Genomic DNA, 20,264 nt, shown 5'->3' with positions numbered 1-20,264 from the left:
CCCTGACGCACGCCTGTGCTGTGGAGCTCCCCCTTGCTGCGCGCATCGTGATCTGGTGGATGCAGAGTCTTGCAGCGAGCGCAGGGTCACCTTCTGTCACTGCGAGGGAAAATACAGAATAATTTGCAGCAGAGGCTGTCGGGTAGTAGCGCACCTCGAGCAGCAGCAGCAGCAGCAGCATCTCCGGTAAGTGAGTCTGCGTGCGTGTGTTCCGTGTTGGTGCCACATTGCTGCTGCACTGGGGGAAGAGAAGCCGAGCATCCTTTCATTTTTTAGCAAAGGGCGACGCGGGGATAAAGGAATCTGGCATCGTCTCCCTTCGTCCTGGATGATGCCTGCCGTCCTCTCTGCCACCAGCCCGGACAAGTACTGCAGATTCACAATCAACACTTTAGCTAGTTTGAATTATGCATGCGTCATTTTACATGATGTATCGCTGTGCGCGCACGCCAAGGGTGCAGATACCATCTTGCATCACCTTGAATTACTCGTGCACGTTTTGCTTGCATACCCGAACTATACCATTGAGTCGTCGTGTGTGGGTTTTTTTTACACTGTCTACTTTAACGTGATCGCCTCCGGGCTGGTGCTGGGTGGTGTTTGCCCCATGCAGCTGTTTCTTTTGCGCCTCGATTTATCAGGATGGACAAATTTGACCTCGCTTAATACATTGATATTATTGGTTAAACGTTCCTCGCGAAATAATCCAAACTGATTCGTGTGACACGAAAGATCATGGTCATGTTAAAAAAAAAAAATACTATAATCGGTGGTGATGGTGGCCATGAGTAGGAGAGGATTGCCATTTTATGCTCGTTTCCATGCGCCGAATGCGTAAACAAGACTTGGAGTATGAGCCGTGTCGATCAAGGAAGTCGAGTTTGATGTACATGATGGTTTTTTTATTGGTGCAAGAGCAGCGCGCAGCAGCCGGGAGTCGGTCTGGTCTGGGTTTTTGAGGATCTCTGTGTGAAAATGGACGCGGATGTTGATGAGAGCTCTCCTCTCTGACGTTATGTAATTGGTTGTCACAGCAGAGCGAAGAGCCATCTCCAGCGTCATTGTTTTTCTCTGACAAACCAGCAGCGCCACAGAGGAGGAGCATCCTGTTTTCTACATGGGATTAGGTGCATGTGCTCCCTTAATCATTCATCAAATCTGCTCCGGAGCTGGAATGCAACCAGACCTCCAGCTGGCTGAACTATCCAGTAGCCCACATTTTATGCATTAGACACAAGGAGACATGACAGCTTCTACTGTGGTGGTCGTGGTGATGATGATGAAGATGATGATGGTGATGATGATGATGATGATGATGTGTTTCAAGGAAGCTGGGGCGTTACATCCACCAAACCCTGCAGCTTTTTGTCTATATGCCAAAACATGGTGCATGATGTCTCTTCAAATGGCCCCAGTGTGTAAGTGTGTGTGTGTGTGTGTGTGTGTGTGTGTGCACGTGTGTGTTTTAAGCGCAACCTTCTCTTATTTGTGTTTCTGCTGGTGGCAGATGACAGACAGTCCACATGTGTCTGATATGTCTGCCTCAGCCTTTTCGTTCTCCAATCTTTTATTTATTTATTTGTTTTTTGGAGCTGTCCCTGGTGCTGAATCCACTGTTTGCTGGAGAGCGTGTCTGTCAGCAGCCAAGGTGCCCCCAAGAGAGCACAACAACACCGGGCTGCAGAGAGGAGATGATGATACTGTCGGGGGGGAGTAATCCAATTGTGCTGTAGAAAGGGAAGTTAAAGTGTACATGCTTTTTATTAGCAGAGTCCTCACTCTTCTCTGCAGAGACACGCTCAAAGCGTCTTGCCCGGAAGCTCTTAAGTACTCATGATCTGTCTGTCTATCCGGAGCTATGAAGGTTCAGATCCCAGCACACTCAAATATTTATAGTATATAGCCCTTTTTCAATATTACTTTCCTTTTATTTATTTTGTGATCCACCAGTTGTACGTACTCTGAGGTGTGTTTTTTTTGCACCACAGTTCATAAGCTTACATGAACAAATGCAGGATTATTTTGGAATTTAATCTTACTGTACTATCTAATTGTTTTTCCCACACTTGACGTCACCGTTGGGTATTTATCAAAGTATCATAAGAAAGAAAAGTGGCCTCAGTGGTTTTCCTGAGTTGACACTCGGTAGCATCTCATTTTGTTTTTGTTTTTTTTTTAGCTTTTAATGAAGTCATACCCTCTCCATTCTTTATCTTTGTTTCTACAATTCTCTACGAAATGCAGCCTTTCTGTTTTCCTTACAGTGTGTCTGTAGCAGCGTTGATTTTGGGTTTTCACGCTTGGCTCGGTATGTTTTTGATTTGTGGTGAAGCGGCATCATCCTGCTCCGGAAGTACGTCGTCAGAATTCAATTATAACTTGAACTCACGCAACCGCTGGCTCGGTCTGTGGTTACCCACATGCATTAATGAAATAGTCATTATGTGGACATTATTTACGATAAGGGACACAAACCACAACAGAGTTCAACCAGGAAGGTGAAGCTGTAATACTTTCAAGTTTTACTGGGTTGTTTTTAATCTCTTCAACTTGGATTTCTTTTCATCCACGTCCATGATAACAGACAAAGGATTAACATTAGCGTGGGATTTAAGAGATGCATTGCAGTGAAAGCGGTTTTTTTTGCTGTTTTGTTTCTCTCTGTAATGTTAGATAACTGAAATAGGTGGAGCACTTGTGATGAGTGAGAGTTTAAAATTGAAGGAGACAGCAAGTGAAGGATTAATGGGTAATATACTGTCATTAAAATAGATTAATATCACACTTTGCACCCAAAAGTAATTTGTTTTCAGAGGAGATTTTCTTTTGACATGTTTCATTTTTGAAGGGATCACATGTCGCTACAGTGAATCAAGACTAAACGTATCACTGGTGCTCATTGTTGGTATGAAATGCAAACCCGCATCCAGAAGAGTTTTTTGCTTGAATTGCAAAGGGAATGTGGTGTTTGTCCGTGTTGACAACCTTTTTGTTGCCGTGAACCTCGGGTGTTGGAGGAACATCATGTGCGAGGAGGAGAGGACAATGTGTGAAATAGTGGGGCTGCTGCTTTTGTTTTGTTTTTTTGAAACCGTCCCTGCTGATGAAAGGGTTAAAGGCTGCTGCTCCTCTGTTAAAGGAGGAGATAGCGCTGTCTGACAAGGTGTGAAAAAAGAGGCAGTGTAAGAACGGGGAGTCTGAAGGGCAGCCGGAGTGTCTCATTTCTTTCGGTGAAGGGGAGGACACACACGGGGAAGACGTTATCCTTGGTGGGAGATTTATGACGTTAGAGAGCGTCAGAAAAACACCTGCGATGCTTTTTCACACCACAGAGGGAACGTTATGATTTTATTCCTTCCCCTGACTGATTCTGAACTGAAATCAAGTAAAGCAGTGGCTTTCAAAGTGTAGGGCAGGCCTCTCCAGAAAGGGGGCGCCAGAGAGCTTCAGAGGGAAGGAGAGCAGTAGCAGAGACACCTGGGGGTCAGGGCGCTGCCTTTTCCAAGCAAGACTGACCCCCGATGCACACTGGATGCGGTCCGGCTCCGGAACGGCTCCGGTCCGGACACCGCAGCTAATCCGTAGTCATTAAAATCAATGCTGTGGTTCACACCGGCCGTGGTACGGCTCCGGTCCGGCTCCGGTCCGGCTCCGGAGCCTCTGCGGAGCTCCGGTCTCTTTCCGCAAGGATCCTATTTTTCCGGACGCCGGAGCCCTACCGCGTCAATCCAGGCAGAAGCAAGTCGGGTGCCGGAAGGAAACGCGATACGTGTTCCAAAATAAGTCACTTCAAAATAAAATCTGTGTCGTGTTTTTGCCTTAATATTCTATTTTTTTACTTCTTCTGGTAGAATACAGAACAAACAACGTCATGTAGTCGCATTAGACGAATGAACGGTTTTGTACTTCGTCACTGCAGGAAAGTCAAATGAAACCAAAATGGCTCAAAACAGCTCTGTGACCGGAGCAGCTCCGTGTTGCCAGATTGGGCAGGTTCGTGCCAAATCAAGCGTCTTTTTTGAACACGTCGGACGGGTTGATGAAATGATTATGTGTTTATGACGTGTTTTTTATCACACAAATACGGTTTTAACGTGCATTTTCATCCGAGATGGCGGTTTGGGCTGCTTTCTATTGAGTAAAACGGGTTTCATATTGTCTACAGGGGATAACGACAGATCTGGCAACCTTCTCCAGCGGACTGCAGAGACACCGTAGGCGGTGTGAATCACAGTGCTGCGGTATACCGGACCGGAGCCGGACTGCAGCCGGACCGGAGCCGGACCGCATCCAGTGTGCATGAGGGGTTACTTTCCCTTCTAATCTTTGAGAAAATATCATGATAACAATAATGAGTCAGGGGAGGACTTTATTAAAACGCACATTGCACTGTTGTTAAACATTGGGTTTAGTGCAAAACCAGATGTTTAATAATAGTTCAAGACTATGAAAAAAAGCGTGTCAGTTTTGAAATTAATAGCATTTAACTTGCACATGAAGAATTATTGTTCCTAATTCCCGGGGGGTCTCTTCAGCTTCTAGCAATTCTATCTTTTAATGTGATAAACGAGTCAAGCGTTCACCCAGAAATTACTGGGAAGCGTAGTGATGATACACAGTATGTTAATCATTTTCTGAAGTAGTTTTAAAGAAATCAATTAAATGCACATGTATCAGGGTAAGGGGTATTTTCACTTCCAAACACAATCATCATAACATTTCTCCCTTTTATTACTCAAACACAAAAGTGCATTCCTTTTTGGAGGAACAGTGAGGTTCATGTCACCTGTTGCCTTTCTTGCACTGTCATCACATGTCAGCGTTTCTCTGGGGGGGAAAAAAAAAAAAAAAAAAAAACCTGCCTTGTGTTCCTGCGGCTCAACCTGAGGCAGAGCTTAATGTGCCATGAGCTTTTGGGCGATTCAAAATGGAGTCCTGGTGTGCCCGGTGACGGGATGAATCACTGCCGTTCTGATCAACACCGAGGTAAATAGTTAAATGTCAGGATCAGCGGGTTTGTTGGTGTGTTTACGCTTCATCCAGAGAGAGAGAGAGAGAGAGAGAGAGAGAGAGAGAGAGAGAGATAAAGCGCAGTGATCTGAGGTCGCGGCTCTGAACACTAGAGGGTGTGTTCCTCTTGGGCTCACACTCAGGGGAACATCTTCTGTCTGACTGTGAATCAAACTGCTTCTGCATTCTACTATGCTACTATTTCCACATTTTTTTATAATTTATATAGTCCTGAAGATAATTCTCTGTCGCTGCCTTTAGAAGATAGAATGACGATTTCTTTCATTTTGCTTTGAGTTTATTTGAATCATTAAATAAGATTTTGGGTGCATGTGAGTGTTAAGACTACTTTGATTGATTTGTACTTAAAGTTGTTGAGGGCTGATTTGTAGTTGATTTAAAAAAATAAGAAAAACTTGAAAAAAATGAGTGACAATATCTATCGAAGTACTGCACAGTTAAAAATGTTTTAACTAAGCGACCCTTAAATCTTCACGTTTAGGCACAAGCATGTCCAGATTGGAAAATATCCAATCTGGAAAAGTCTTCAGTCTATTAAAGAGCATAGAAAGACAATCACACACATGCAGTAGCTGCAAATTTCTGATTTTTAACTTTCTGTGTGGAGTTTCCATGCCCAGCTCAGAATACTCAGAATACTCAGAATATTACGTATTCCTGATCAAACTAATATTAAAATTCCACCTGATCATCTGATTCGAGATGTAATGGAATTAGCAATCCTTCCTGTCATCTCCAAATGAGAGCACTGCGTCCCCCGCTCCTCCTGATGCGTGGATGGAAAACGGCGGCGGCATCGAGTGAGCACGACTCAGCATTTTTAGAGGGATTTATGCCCCGATCGGTCAGACGTGGCCATAGTGGGGCCTCGCATATAGCTGTCCCTTCTCAGGTGGTTGCGTTTGATGTGTGGGCTGCTTCATGGCGGTTCGGCCTGAAATTCAGTCCACCCGTTCATTATCTGAAGTGCTCAGGCCGGCAGAGGCAGTGGAGGAGAGGAGAGGAGAGGAAGCAGAGAGAGAGAGAGAGAGAGAGAGAGAGAGAGAGAGAGATACAGTCACGCTACATATATGACCGGAAATGCAGACGTGGACGACGCTGAATTGGTTCATTACAATCCCGCACTGAATGTGTCGATATTAAAGAGATGATGGATGTTTGATGCTGTGATGCAGATGCTCTACCTAATTGTTATTTTCATATTCTGTCATTATTCATTAGTTTCTTTTTTGAGAAGTCACGTGCTGAACAAGGGGATGAAGTCATGTTTTTCCTCACCCTGCGTTCCCCCACCTCCCCAGACAGCTGCAGGCAAGCTGCATTTTAATCTCTAATTATGTGAAGGAGCAGATAAAAGTTGCCGTTTCTCCATGTCAGAAATGAAAATCTGGAAGACTTTAGCAATTTAACTGATGATCAAAATATCCTCTGATGGACGGGGGCATTCAGAAGCTCTTTGTTTCTGTATCAGGTGAACCTGCACTTAAAGCGTAATAGCCGCACGCAGTAGCTTCAGGATCTTCCTCTTTATATTCACGGTTGTAAAAGCAATAAATATGAGTGTAATTGTTTATGCAGGAAATAGCAACCAGAATCCACCAAAAAAAAATATGTCATACACAGAGTTTTAAATATCTCATAGAGTTGCAATACAAAACATTCTCCCAAACTGGTGGAAATATTAACCAAAGTATTGACAGAGCAATATTTGTGTTTTAGTTATCAAAAATATCATATGTAATATTTTAACATTTTTTTACATTGACTTGCTTTGAAGTCAGAAGCTCAAAAATCAAGAAAAAAATGTTACTTTTTTTTACCTTTTTTTTTTTTAATCATAGTGTGATCACAATACTCAACATTATTGGATATTTTCCTAATGTCATGCAGCCCCAACAAGTATTGCCACAACTCATTGGTACCACATGATCCAATTTCAGGTTGTTCGCAGCTTATATGGGCAATTTATATTAGTATGATATTTTCATGCTAACCAGCCTCAAACTTGTCTTATTTTGGAGAAAACCAGAGTCCCAAGGAAAACATGCAAACTCCACACAGAAAGCAGTCTAACAGCACTGTGCAGCCTTGCATTTTAAAGTCTTTTTTTTTTACCTTGAAATGCATTTTTTTTCCTGTCATCTGTTATCTGGTTCAAGTCTGACTGAATGACCTACCTTCTCCCGTCACCATTTTTGGAAATTGGCTCACAGGGACAGGAGAGCTGCATGCGGCCCGCAGGCTGCTGGTTTCTCGTATCTGTTATCTTTAGCAATCACACGTTGCACAAAACGATAAATTTCAGTTGGAGCTTCTTCTTGGTCGTGTACCGCCTCCAAATAGAAACAAGGTTGTCAGGCCGAATTGTGTAATTCTGTTGTTTATACTCGGTGAGAGATGTATTACTGTGCACGTGAAGCAGCGTGCGAGCGTGTGTGTGTTGTCTGTGGCCTCATGCTGCTCAGAAACCATCCAAACCTCAGTATGAAGCCTGTTTCTCACTGGATTTGAACATGTGCAAGAAAGTTCATGACTTTTAACCAAAATTAATTACAATCATCTACTGTATTTATGCATAGTTATAGAGAAAAACATGAATCAGAAATCACATTTTTTGACTTCCCACACAGTCAGAGTTTTACTAATCTCTCTTTGACTGTGACAGATAAAAAACCAAATTCGACTAATCTCCTCATGCAGTTGCGTCTGTGAAGATAATTGATGTTTTGATACATGCTGGGCTGATTTCCATTCAGATTCCCATCTAGAGAAAGTAGCAGCACTTTAACTTGCCGTTGCCTCGTGTTTCTGAAGGCTGACCTCGGTGTTTCACGGTTTTTCCTTTCACAGGTGATCTCCTGCAGGGGACCGACAGCTCTCTCTAAGGTTTATGGAAACCTGACCTCCCATTGGAGGAGAAGGTGAGTCTCCCCCTGTTTACTCTGTTTGTTTGTCTCAGCCACGCTGTTTGCTTGAGTCGACGCCAGACGGGTGACGTCAGGCATCTGCACGGCCGCGCACCCTTTTTTCCCGGTGGTTTAGCCATTATTTATAAAGGGCAAACGCACAACTTCAGCCTAATTAATAGCTCTTTGTCAGCAGTGTTAATATTTGATGAGCGTGTCCCGCTCGGTCACGGGGATCACTTTAGTGCGGGTTCTTTTCCATCGCTCACCGAGTCTCCCGTCTTGGATCGTCTCGAGGAGGTCTACATTGTGCATGTGTGCATGATTATTATTGCAAATAATCTTCCTGTGTCTCTGCACTGTTGCTTTTCCAGCCTCTTCCCTCCTCCGGCAGATTGAATCGACTGGTCCGTTCTGTCTTGAATTGCAAATCTATTATTTTTCCTTTTTATTTTTAGAAAGCTTTATCTCAGATTTTACTTTGGCGGTCTCACCGGGCGAAGCTCTCCAGGTCTCACAGGGGAATAATGATAACTCTTGTGTGGTTATTGATTTTCCCGGTTTGATCTCTTTGTTTCGTGGGTATTATGGCGGCGTTTCGCCGCAGCAGGGAGGTTAAGCAGCTATTTGATGAGAGCAAACGGCTGTTTGTGGATGCAGCAGGGCTGATCAGAGCACGATGGCCCAGTTCAGAAACGCTCCTCCAGGGATCCGGTGCAGTTTGAGCAGGGAGAGGAAGCTGGGTCAGGAGGCTACAGGGGAGAGGTTTGATTGGTAAACGTATTGTATCAGTCTTCGGTTTTCACGTACAGTATTTGATCAAACTGATGAAACAGACAGGGAAAACATGCAAACTCTGCACAGAAAGGCCTCCAAGCAACGCCACAGTCAAACCAGGGACCTTCGAGTTATGATACTTGAGTGCGAACCACTACTCCACCATCCCGCCCTTTTAATACGCTCAACATGGAATTTCATAGTAATCTATAGAACATACACATGTACATGTTTTATCACTTAGGAGAGCGGTCTAATTGCAGTCGAGAAACATTTATAATTCTTTTAAATAAACACCACAAGGGTGTTGTTAATGTCCTTTTTCCTACATTACTACATCTATCATTGTGCATTGCATCGTCTGAACAGCAGAGTTCACACAATTTTAAAGACATATTTAATAAATTAAGGAAGGAATATTTGAAGGCTTTTATACGTTGTTTAATTTCAACAGTCTCAGATGAAAGATCTCGGCTATAATTTTGATCGTGTCTTGAGATCTGAACTGAGTGATTTACACTGAGGCGGGTTTGCGATTGAGATGCTACTACTGCTGCAGAATAGACCTGCTGACAACCAGTAGAGAAACGGCAGAAAATGTACCATCAAATATCTAGTTTAGGAAATTCGGCCAAAAACTGTAGCAAGTAATTAAAGCAAACTACAAAATAGAAGTAAAGTAATTCACAGTTAAAATCTCACAGAGAGCTGGAGCCTCGAGGATCGAACTGCCATTACATTAAAGTTACATAAAACACGCAGAAATAAATTAAATGATTCATTTTATCTATTATTTGACGATATAATTAAATCCAAACGCTGCTGAAGTGACTGTAAACTGGACTTGAGCTTCGATCACTGTGTCCTCACCGTGCCAGTCAGGAGAGATTAACGCGGTGGCTTCTTTAAGCCATTCCTTACATAAAGTCATTTTATCTTAACTGGAATTCTTTCATTTTCTTTCTCCTTTATTTAGCTACCACCAGCGTTTCATTGGCTCATAAATAGGCGTAATCATCCATCGCTCCGCCAGCCAAACTGGCCGTTAACGGGACAGCTCCAGATAAACACGGCGCGGCGAGCCAAGCTGAAGGAGTGTATGGAAACAGCGGAAAGTTGCACAGATTCTTTTTATTTTGAGCTGTTAATTAGTATCAGACCAGAGTTTTGCTGGTGACATTTGTTGACTTCCACCTCGTAACAGCCAAAGCTCACGGGTTGATTTCTGTTCTCTATTTTTATTTATTTTTATTTTATTTTTTTTTTAGTTCTGATTTGAGTTTTAGATCTTCAGTAACTCTTTCACTGAGCAAATGAGAGTCAGACGGTTGCTCCGGGTATTAGAGGTGGGTATAAATAGGGATGTAAGGTGATTACAATCTGCACACTGAGGTGACATATCTATGACTGCGGCTGTTGGTGATCCGCGGTCACGCTCTGGTCACTGATCATATTTCCCCACAGCAAAGAGAAGAATCCTCACTTCATCTCAGAAGTATTGTTTCTGTGTTTTGTCTAGCTTGCAGGGAAATCTTTTCATTCATAGATTTGAACTGTTTTATGAGGAATCATAAGATCTTCAAGATCTTCTCATATGCACAAAACCAAATGACATAACAAAAAAAAAAAACATGCAGGTTTTAAAACTCCTAATGCGGTGTGGAAAATGAGCCAGATGATGTGAGTTTCATCACAAGTGGAAGCTTCAGCAGTCAAAAACCTAACCTGCTTTTCAAACATTCAATAAAATTCTGAATCAAGGTCCTTTCATTCACTCGGTGTTCCACTTCATCAGGCGCAGATGTGATCCAGAAGTGTTGCTTTTTCCGAGGTGATATTGTTCAGCTGTACTTGAGATCATCCAGGAAGCTTTAAATAAACTATTTGCTCATTTTTCAGGCTGTAGTTTCCAATGTCAGTTTGTCTGAACAACACTGAGATGTCTCTTTTGTCTTAGTCGACGCGTTAACCGTTGAAGGTCTTGAAGAAATAGGAGAGGACTCCTTCAGCTGGTTTCAGTTAAAAATACCTGAACCTTTTGTTGTAAGACTTTAAGGTTTTCAGATTTGAAACTCTTTACAAGTTCTTGTAAGATTATCTAAATAAGTCTCAGGTTCTTTCATCCAGACCAGCTCTCTTCAAATCAGGCTTTTTTTTTAAATTTCTTTAAACTACCTGAACTCTCAAAACCATACCTTGATTTATTAAAAGAGACTATACTCTTTACACCCAATTCTAACTTTAAACTTCATCTGGATTTTTACATGAGCGCTTTTTAAAGCAGCACGTCTTCCTCACATAAAATACACAAGAACATTTCAAACAAGATCCAGACTGTTAGAGCACGACTCAAGACTATCTCCAACCTGAATGAATGTGTGAAAAACGTTTGCAGAAACAGCTCCCATGGCATGATTTGAACAGCTTGATAAAGGGTTAATTTAGTTAAAATGGACTCATTACATTCTACAGGTATATGAATGTATATTTAAACAAATGCAATATATAATATGTGGTCTTTTAGTTCTGCAGCACGTTCCCTCTCCCTGAAACTCCTCCTCCTGTTCCCCGCACTCCTCTTAAACTCACATGCACACATGTGCGCTCGCTGCGTTATGAGGGAGCCCATCAGTATTCACCGCAGCAGCTGGCAGCGAGACGATAAGAAGGCGGAGAGGCTGGTGTGTTTAAAGAGCCGCGTTCACAGATTGACTACTGCCTCGCTCATTTGTTTTTAGTGTCTGTCTGAACATGAGGAGACGCCGGCCCGCTACCGCCACAGCCTCCATCCTGCCTGCTCCATCTCACAGCCGCCGCCACTCGTCTTCATCGCCGCGGCCCATCACAATATGTCTGTCTTCTCCCCCTCCTCTGCTCAGCTCTGCCTCCTCTGTTCATCTCTCCCGCTCTCTCACGCTCTCTCTCTCTCTCTCTCTCTCTCTCTCTCTCTCTCTCTGCCCTCCCTTCATTCCCCCTCTGACTCCACCACACTGTCACCAAGAGGCTTGTGGCAAGAGGCTCGATAGTTACATAACCACTGCAGCAGCACTCAGGACACTGTATTAAATCACAACACTGTGTGTGTGTCTGTGTGTTTGTGTGTGTGTGTGTTTGTTTGTATTTCTCACTTTGTGGGGTCCCCAAAAAACAAATCCAGAACAGACAGATTTGTGGATCCAGAATACAAAGCATTAGAAGTGTGTTTAGGGTTCAAGTCAGGTTAGTCGGGTTAGTTTGGACACGCTGATTGGTGAAGACGTTACTGCGTCGATGAGAGGGCTCCACAAAGACGCCGTCACGTTTTTTTCCCCCCTCAATCAAATAGATAGTTGACGTTCATGCAAGCTCTTTATGACAGTAATGTGATGAATATCAACATGTGAGCCACGTTCTTCATCTGTAAAACACTAAAATCTTTGAAAATAACACCCAGTGATGATATTTACCTGAAACATAATAAACATACACATACATAAAAAGAAACAGAAACTAAAAAAAAATTACATGAATTACTTAAGACCGCTAAGAAGATAAAAACTGGATGAACAAGCTGGTTGTCCTCACATCGTCAGTGTAACGACACTCGTCATCTTCAGCAACGTTAGATCAGCCTGTTTATCAGACACATGGCAGGAATCTGACGGTCAGAACTGCAGTAAAATGAGGCTACACTAGATCTAAAAAAAAAATCTTTACAAAATTAGATCATAAAAATGTGGCCTTGTCTGAAAAATGTTTTTTTTCTGCTGTATTGTTTTGGTTCCTGAAAGCGTGAAGGGTTCTGGCTTGTATCAGTGCCTCAGGCTGCTGGTTTACATGTGTTCTCAGTGAGATTCTCCTGCTGAGACTGAATATTATTTGAGGTCGGCTGTAGACTTTATGGCACTGTAGCTCGTATCATCTGCTGATACTTATTCCCAGCTGAAGTACCATCAGTGCACCAATAATCTAGTTCCTCATTAACAATGAGTTCACTGTTCTCTGATGGCCTCTGCAGTCTCAGTCCTAAAGAGCCTCCTCTGAATGTGTTGGGATGGAATCCACCGCTGTATGTCTAAATATGCTACTATACGAAGAAGACTAATTTGATCTTCTCAGTTGTTTTGCAGTCTCTCTCAGATAAATATAGCACGTCATCATTTAGCTTGTGTTTATATCCTGGTAACTCTGAAATGCTCAAATGTCCCGAGTGGGATGTCAGCAGTTTTCCGAGAGGGATTTTCTAGATTATACATTTATAAATACTGTTTCTATTATTTTCTTCATGATCATTTCAGCCAGTACTCACAGTGTAGCCTTACCGTGCTCCTCTGACATTGGATAGTCCTTGCACCAATCCGCACGCAGGAGATTTATCCGGAGTGCTTAGTTATTTTATAGCAGGTCAGATGACAGCCAGCATGATGTTTCAGCATCAGCCGCTAACGGCTGCATGTAACCGCTGACCTCCGACCTCCGTGAGGGTGAGGGGTGGCCAAGAACGATTCATAAATTGTTTTTCCTTGTGTGTGTGCGTGTGTGTGTGTGTGTGTGTGTGTGTGTGTGTGTGTGTGTGTGTGTGTGTGTGTGTGTGTGTGTGTGTGTGTTATTATTTTTTTTTTATGTTTTCATCCCACTGCAGAGGAAACACCGTGCCTCTCTGCTGTTCTTGGAGCAATAACACACCTGGCTGACTCACACTTTTCGCACAAAATATTGATTAAAAAAAGGGAAACACATTGCCCCTCACCAGGAACAATGATGCAGAAAGTTGTTGTGTGTGTGTGTGTGTGTGTGTGTGTGTGTGTGTGTGTGTGTGTGTGTGTGTGTGTGTGTGTGTGTGTGTGTGTGTGTGTGTGTGTGCAGCGACCCAGAGCATCACCAGAGGCATTCATAATCAGATCGCTGAGTCATCCTGCGCTGGTGTTTTGAAGTGGTGATCCACGCAGCGAGCTGCACCGGCGAAGCCCAACTCAGACTCAAACCTCCACAGAGAGGCGGGCAGCTGCAGTCAAACCAGAGAGCCGGGAATCAGAATGAAACGTGTCTCACTGGTCCTGGTTTCGGCTTTAATAAGACATATTTATGCGCAGGGTTTCTGATGAGCTGAGCAGATTGAAAGTGACATTACGCTGCTTCGGGTTGTGAGAGTCGGATTTATCTTCATCACAGCAGGACTGAGTGACAGAAAGTGTCGCCCTCGTCAGGTCGTGCACCGACAGCTGATGTTTCATCTTTAGCTTTTCTACTTTTTGATCAGATTGTTTAACAGGTGAGGACCCGAGGCACTGTTTCCATGAATTTTTAAGTGTATATCTCACAATGCGTCTCAGTAGGTAATGATGTGTAGATATCAGGTTGAGTTTGCTGTAGCTCTGTGTTGTGTAGCAGTTTGGGACTTTTCTCTGTGCGTAGTTTGCATTTACAATTTACAGTCATTTACAGTCAGTTGAGGATAAAGTTGGATGTATGTATGGATGGATGGATGTATGGATGGATGGATGTATGGATGGATGGATGGATGGATGGGTTTTGCTGTATCAGTCTTGCATGACAGGAGTGACAGTGCTGAGGTGGTAAGACCACACACGCCTTTATTTACCAGAAGTATAAACAATCTTCTGAAAGACGTTTCTACATTTCTGTTTTCCTTCTGAGTGTTTCGAGGAAACAGCATCACGGATGAGGAATCTCACGAATCCCATCATTTATAGTCATTTCGATCCGAGTTCTCAATGTCACAAGAAACTCAAATTTACAATTTCTCTGTGGTCTCTCCTCTTGGCTGTTAGGTCTTTCATATTGTGTCACTTTAGATCCTTCATTTATTGAAAACATGGAAGAGACATGGAAAGGAGCTTCATTTAAGTAAGCTAGTATACTTAGAAACAGTCAGAGATAATATCTGTTAATACTGAAAAATTGATGTGAAGAGACTTTTTGTTAGTGTCGTCGTGATTCTGCAGTGTTCTTATTAACATTAGCATGTTGGAAAAAGGAAAGGCATGCTCTGTTAAAGCTCGAGTTATTCAGATTATGATTTCAAATTTCCTTTTTTCATGCAGTAAGATGTGATAAAACAAAAACTATTGTAGCTGATTTTCTTTCCTTTCTTTTAATCTCAGGGATTTTGAAGTGATTTGTGAATCATTGATTGTGGGAAAAAAATATTATTTCAAGCATAATAATCCATGTTGAGTAAACTCCGAGAAGCCATCCAAATTTATGAGCTTGGTTATTTAGAATCCAAATCTAAAAAAAAATAAGAAAGCAAACTTTGAGTAACTATTTATCATTTAGGTATTTCAAAGCCGAGTCAAGTGTTCATGTTTTTGATATTTAAAATATACTAACCTTTCTCTCAAATGCAATCTATTAAGAGCAAACAGTATGTAAAAGTAGAAATGTAGGCAGCAAGAAAACACAAAAGTGCATGTAAATACAGTAATCAATGGTTTGAATGTTGCTCAAAGCATTATTGTGCCTCTAAATCTCACATGTCAGGAGTTTCACCCTCTTATAAAAATCAGAGCAGTATTCAGTGTTTGTTTTATTGTGGGTCATTTCAGTGACTTTCTGTTAGCAGTGAGCCAGAAGACTGCATGCAGCACATACGAGGGCTTGTTTTTTTTTTTTTTTTTTTTTTTCCTTCCCCTAAATAATGTTCCGGGCTCCCCGTCTGGATCGACATGTCAGTTCACATTTGGCTCTCGTGTTGGGCGCTCTCCGCCGTACACACTGTTTCCCACATTCGGTGGACGACTGCAACACAAAACCTTCCCGGTTTGTTTTCTCCTCGCCGCTCTTTTGTCTCCACTTCTACCCTCTCTGGTTACTACATGCCTTTAGAAAGAACCAATCTCTTCCTTCACGCCCTTTTCCTCACTTTTTTTCCAACACACTGGCATGGTCGAAGGCTTCCTCCGGCTGCAGTGCCGTCTGAAGCTCGGGGGGTCACATGGCCGGCCTGATGACGGCCTCGGTTGTTACGGCGTGTGTGAAGTCCGCGCAAGGCAGCTCTGTCTCCTGGCAACGTCCACCAGGCTGCTACTCCATGCTGCACCGTGAGATGAATCACATCACTGTGCTGATGTGCTCAGCTGCCGTTCTGCCCCGACGGCTCTCTCTCTCTCTCTCTCTCTCTCTCTCTGTTCCACTCAGGAACAGTCGGGCTGCTTGACCGGCGCCACAGCGAGGCCTGGGCTCACTATATCTTTTCCCCCGGCTCTCGCCTCTCCTCCGCTCGCCTGTCAACTGCCTCCCTGCCTCCATCTCGCCCGCTCTCACTCTCTCTTTCGCCGTTTCTCAATGAAAGACCTCCCTCTGTCTCTCTATCCTTGTGTGTCCTCTCTTTTTTTTTCTTCTTCTCTCAGTCAATAGCGGAGGGAGGACATGCTGTGCTTATCAAATGCAATCAACGGAGAAACAGAGACTGACTGCACATGAAAACATTAACTGTTGCTTTTAATTCTGTTTAATCGCTCAGTGTTTGACTGGATTTTCAAGTGGAACCAAAGCTCGAAATCATGACTAAAGCAGTCATCTTCTTGCATCGCTCTCGTCTAATCGCGGTGGAGTCGGTGAACGCGCTGGTGTGCTGGAGTAAAGTTAGTTCATCTGAGGGAAATCTTCTTACTGTAACGAGCTTACGTGTTTGTTGTGGTTCCCATTCAGAGCTTCTAAAGGCTGGACCTTTTGATTGTGTCAGGAACATTTGTCTCCCAAGGATCAGGGTTTCTCTTTAACTCTCTTAAAAGCACTCATGTTCCTGCGGTGTTTAACTCGTGTCATGTTCCTGTCATCTCCAGAAGCACTAACCAGAAAACTCCCGGAAAACAAATCCTGACCCTTGCAAAAGATCTTACAGATGAGTTCCACTTCATAAAATGTAATGATTCCCAGCTTCACATGCAGATCAGAGTTCTCTTTTCTTGTCTTTCTGTCTCACCCGTCCTGTCCTCTTCTTTGCTCTTCTTCCCGGCGAGCCTCCTCCCCCTCTAAAGCTATTCAAATGGCACAGTGCAGGATTATCCCTCAGCCTCTGAGACATTGCTTGTTTGGTCGGACTTATCGTCCTCTCTGGCTTCACTTTGCTCACAGACCCCAAAGCTGCAAAAATATCATGAACACATCTCCTATTGTTCACTGAAGGACAAATTCGGACTGCAAGTTCATACACATTATCGGATTCTGTCATTTTGAGGAGCGCGCGTTTGGTTACAACAGTGGGGATTGTTTTGCTTCTTTATTTTGCAACGATGGCGTCTACTGTGGTAAGTGAATGTGCATCGTTAGTGGTTCCTGACAAATGTGCAAAGAAGTTTGGATTGTGGTACTTTGTTCTTACAGCTGCCTCTGCAAACACAACAGGCTCCTGGAAGACTTGAGATTAACAAAGAGGAGCCTTTGATAGCAAGTGTTGTGCACAGTGAGTGGGTTGTTAGTGTCTTCAAACTGATAGATGCATCCAAATGGAACATTTAGTTATATATTCAATATTTTAATGCTTCGTTTAATTGGCGCTCTGTTTTTTTTTAGACGTCAAAAACTGTACTAAAGTGAAGCAATCTTTAGAAAATAAACTCAGTGTTTAGCAGGACTTCCTCGCCGGTTAATGCCCCGGGGACCGGGAGGTGTGCTCACAGTCATGGAGGTGGATTGACCTCAATAGCTGTGCTATAAGCCCCTCTCCAGAACGCTTATCTCTCACACCCCCAACCTTTGTCTGTGTCGTGGGACGTTCGACACATTCCCACAGTGGACCCAAACTGGGACTTTTCTCCGATGCGTTCTGACCTGCTGAGCTGAAGCTGGTGACATTTCTGCCCACGCCATAACAGGGTGTGTCACCATCGCTGCTTCGACGTGAAGTGAAGATGATCCTCCATTGTTATTTCCCATTTTGTTTTTGTTTGTTTTTTGTTTTTTTTCTTTACTCACACAAACACATTCCTGATCCAAGCAGTTCTGGAAGATTTATTTGACTGCTATCGATTTTAAGATTATCTTTCTTGGCAAATTTGTCTCAAGTAATTATTTGTTGAACCCAGATGCTTTCTAAGCTCTGGCATTGTGTCATAATGGGAAGTTTGAGCTAAACTAATCCTATGAATGCATTACTTTTGTTATGTGCAGGGATTCTGGCCTGGTGCCGAAGCTTAAATGGCTTTGATGCTGCTCTGTATTGTAGTCACGGACAGCCGGCCCGTTGGCCGATTAAACCGACGGACGGGCGGCTGGACCAATGGCATTTGTGGGATTAGGGAGCTGCTACTTTAGCGCTGATTAACTTTCTAGTTTCTGCACAAGACCGTGTTGCACTCTGCAGTCAGTTTTGGATAAGATATAGAGCTTAGCGTCGTTACTTTCATTTACTTAGTTCAATGCTTTATTAGCAGAAACATTTGTTTTCAGTTAATGTAATTCAGAGGAGGTAATGTCTGTGCACGTGTACATAATGTGCTAAAAGCATCCTTCATTTCATGGGGATGATTGCAGGTCATCCCATATCAGGATATGGTCTGTTTCAGATCAGGAGGAATCAAACAACTGAACAGATTCTAAAACTGATGCCAACTCTCAGGAATCAACATTTATCTTTTAGTCCGGTCCCACAGATGTTATTATTCAGAATATTCTGGGTGTGATCAGTAGTTTCACTGCTCATTGTGAGTTTCTTCTACTTTGTGTATATCTTGCTACAGATGCACCGGTTACATTACAGCTTATGTTCTTCTTTACATTAAGTGCTAAATTCACATTTTAACTGAATAAATATTACCTTGTAAAATAGGTCACAAGCCAACTTGTTTTTTTTTTCTCAGGGTTTAATAAGCCTCACAGCAGAAGTAAATCACTGAGATATGAGTTTGAAAGTGTTTTCTAACACAGATGGAGAGAAATAAATGAGGGAAATACAGCAGAAACAATAAATACCTGAACTGTTTGATGTTGGTTCCAGTTTTGAGCTGAAGCTGCATCTTATTTACAGTAATTAGTTTTATCTGTCCTCACATCTAAATGTCAGTAGGACAGCTCAGGGTTTCATAAGCTGCCCTCTGAAAGAGTAACTGAAGGCGCCGCTCCGTTATCGGACGTATTTGGTGACGGCTGGCCTGGCCGACACATAAAACACTGAAGGTTCGAGGATTTGTTGCGAGGGTGATATTACGTCTTAGCGCTGGCAGAAAAGGGGTCATGTCCCCATTTCCAAGAAGGGAGTAACTGACGGTGTTTTCCAGGCTGATGGAGTCGAGCATGAAGCAAAAGATGCTGCCAAGGGGCACAAGAGCAAACCTTAGAACAGTTTAGTTTAGTTTTTTTTTTTACAGTTCAAAATGACAAAAATGACAAAATAAGACTGTCACTTTTATATCCACTTTGTATCGGTTACAGTATCGTGATGATCGAAGTGTCACAGTCTACCTTTACCAACAAAAAGTCAGTATTTTCGATGGAGGAAAGCCTCACTATTCTTTTCTGTTCAATGAAACGCTGTTTTCTCTCAGGAGACCTTCAGTATGTTCCGTTCTTTAGCTGTATCAGATGCTGTTGCTCAGACTGAAAACATTGTATGTTTTTTTTTTCCTGAAGCCTTGAAGCTGTGCTCTCAAAAAGAGAGAGAAAAAAAAAAGATGAATTATCTGAGAAAAGAAAATACAGCGTGTCTCATCCCTCTGCAACTGGAAGGCCAGAGTTGTGTCTGGTTTAGTGTTCTCTCAGAAAAATCACTAAATCATGAAACAGTTTTGGGGATTTCTGCGCCGGCACAGAGTGTTCTCCTGATAGTAGCTGGTGGATGAAAGCTGCGACTGTTCAGAGCCTCGCTGCCACTGGCTGACGTGACGGCTGGTGGTCGTAACCGCGGGCTTCAGGCTGAAAAGAAAAAAACTGAAGAGGCTGGTGATTCTATTGCCTGAACCAGAACCGATCACTAAGAACACAAATATTCCGATAACGATTTGAAGCAAGAAGCTCGATAATGCATTCCCCTTCTGTGCTGTCCTTTCAAAACTCTCGTTTCTTCCTCACAAGGACGATTAAATTTGCGAGGAGGTGAGGTGGGGTCAGTTTAAGCCCAGATGCAGAGAAGTCTCGTGACTCATTTCAGGGACGGAGGATGTTGTTGGAAATAATCTGTACTTGAGTGCAAGCGGGGGTCTGAGGATGAAGCACGAAAGGCCGCGGTGATGCAGGAACGAAAATATTCCTTGTGATGTGTCCGGCTGTAGAGTGCTGAGTCAGCCATCCTTCGTCTGCTCTGACCTCCATCCGGCGCTCTGAAGGTTTGAACCTTACGCATTAAAAATTCAAAGGAAAACAATTAGGAAACCTGCATGTCGGTTTTTATTGGAGGCATTGATGATGTTAAAGGTTGTGTTTTACACCTTTGGGCCATGTGGAGAGAGACTCATTTTAATTAATCCGTCTTTCTGTTCAGAAGCAGCAGCATTCGTCATGAGAGGGAAATGGATTAGCCTTCAAACAGAGTTCAATACCAGGATAGTGGTTGGCAGCCGCTGCTGTTTTAACCTTGGTGGTAAGATATCGAACACATGTCAAACAAATAAA

General features: G+C 43.0%; 1 protein-coding gene across 3 annotated transcripts in view; it reads left to right on the top strand.

Annotated features, from left to right (window-relative positions):
• LOC115407570 (protein kinase C and casein kinase substrate in neurons protein 1) overlaps positions 1-20,264 on the top strand; it is a 33,040-nt gene continuing 12,776 nt past the window's right edge. Inside the window, exons 1-2 of one of the 3 annotated variants that reach the window (XM_030117962.1) lie at positions 1-186; positions 7,882-7,952. The gene's annotated coding sequence lies outside the window, so the exon portion shown is untranslated. Of the gene's footprint in view, positions 187-344; positions 367-7,881; positions 7,953-16,945; positions 16,967-20,264 lie in introns of those variants that run through there. The other 2 variants (XM_030117963.1, XM_030117964.1) reach the window with 2 other exon arrangements.

Source organism: Salarias fasciatus, chromosome 20 (genome assembly GCF_902148845.1).
Source record: "Salarias fasciatus chromosome 20, fSalaFa1.1, whole genome shotgun sequence".
NCBI classification, from domain to species: domain Eukaryota; kingdom Metazoa; phylum Chordata; class Actinopteri; order Blenniiformes; family Blenniidae; genus Salarias; species Salarias fasciatus.
The sequence above is the reverse complement of the archived record's forward strand: the minus strand, read 5'-3'. Positions and strand labels throughout refer to the sequence as shown.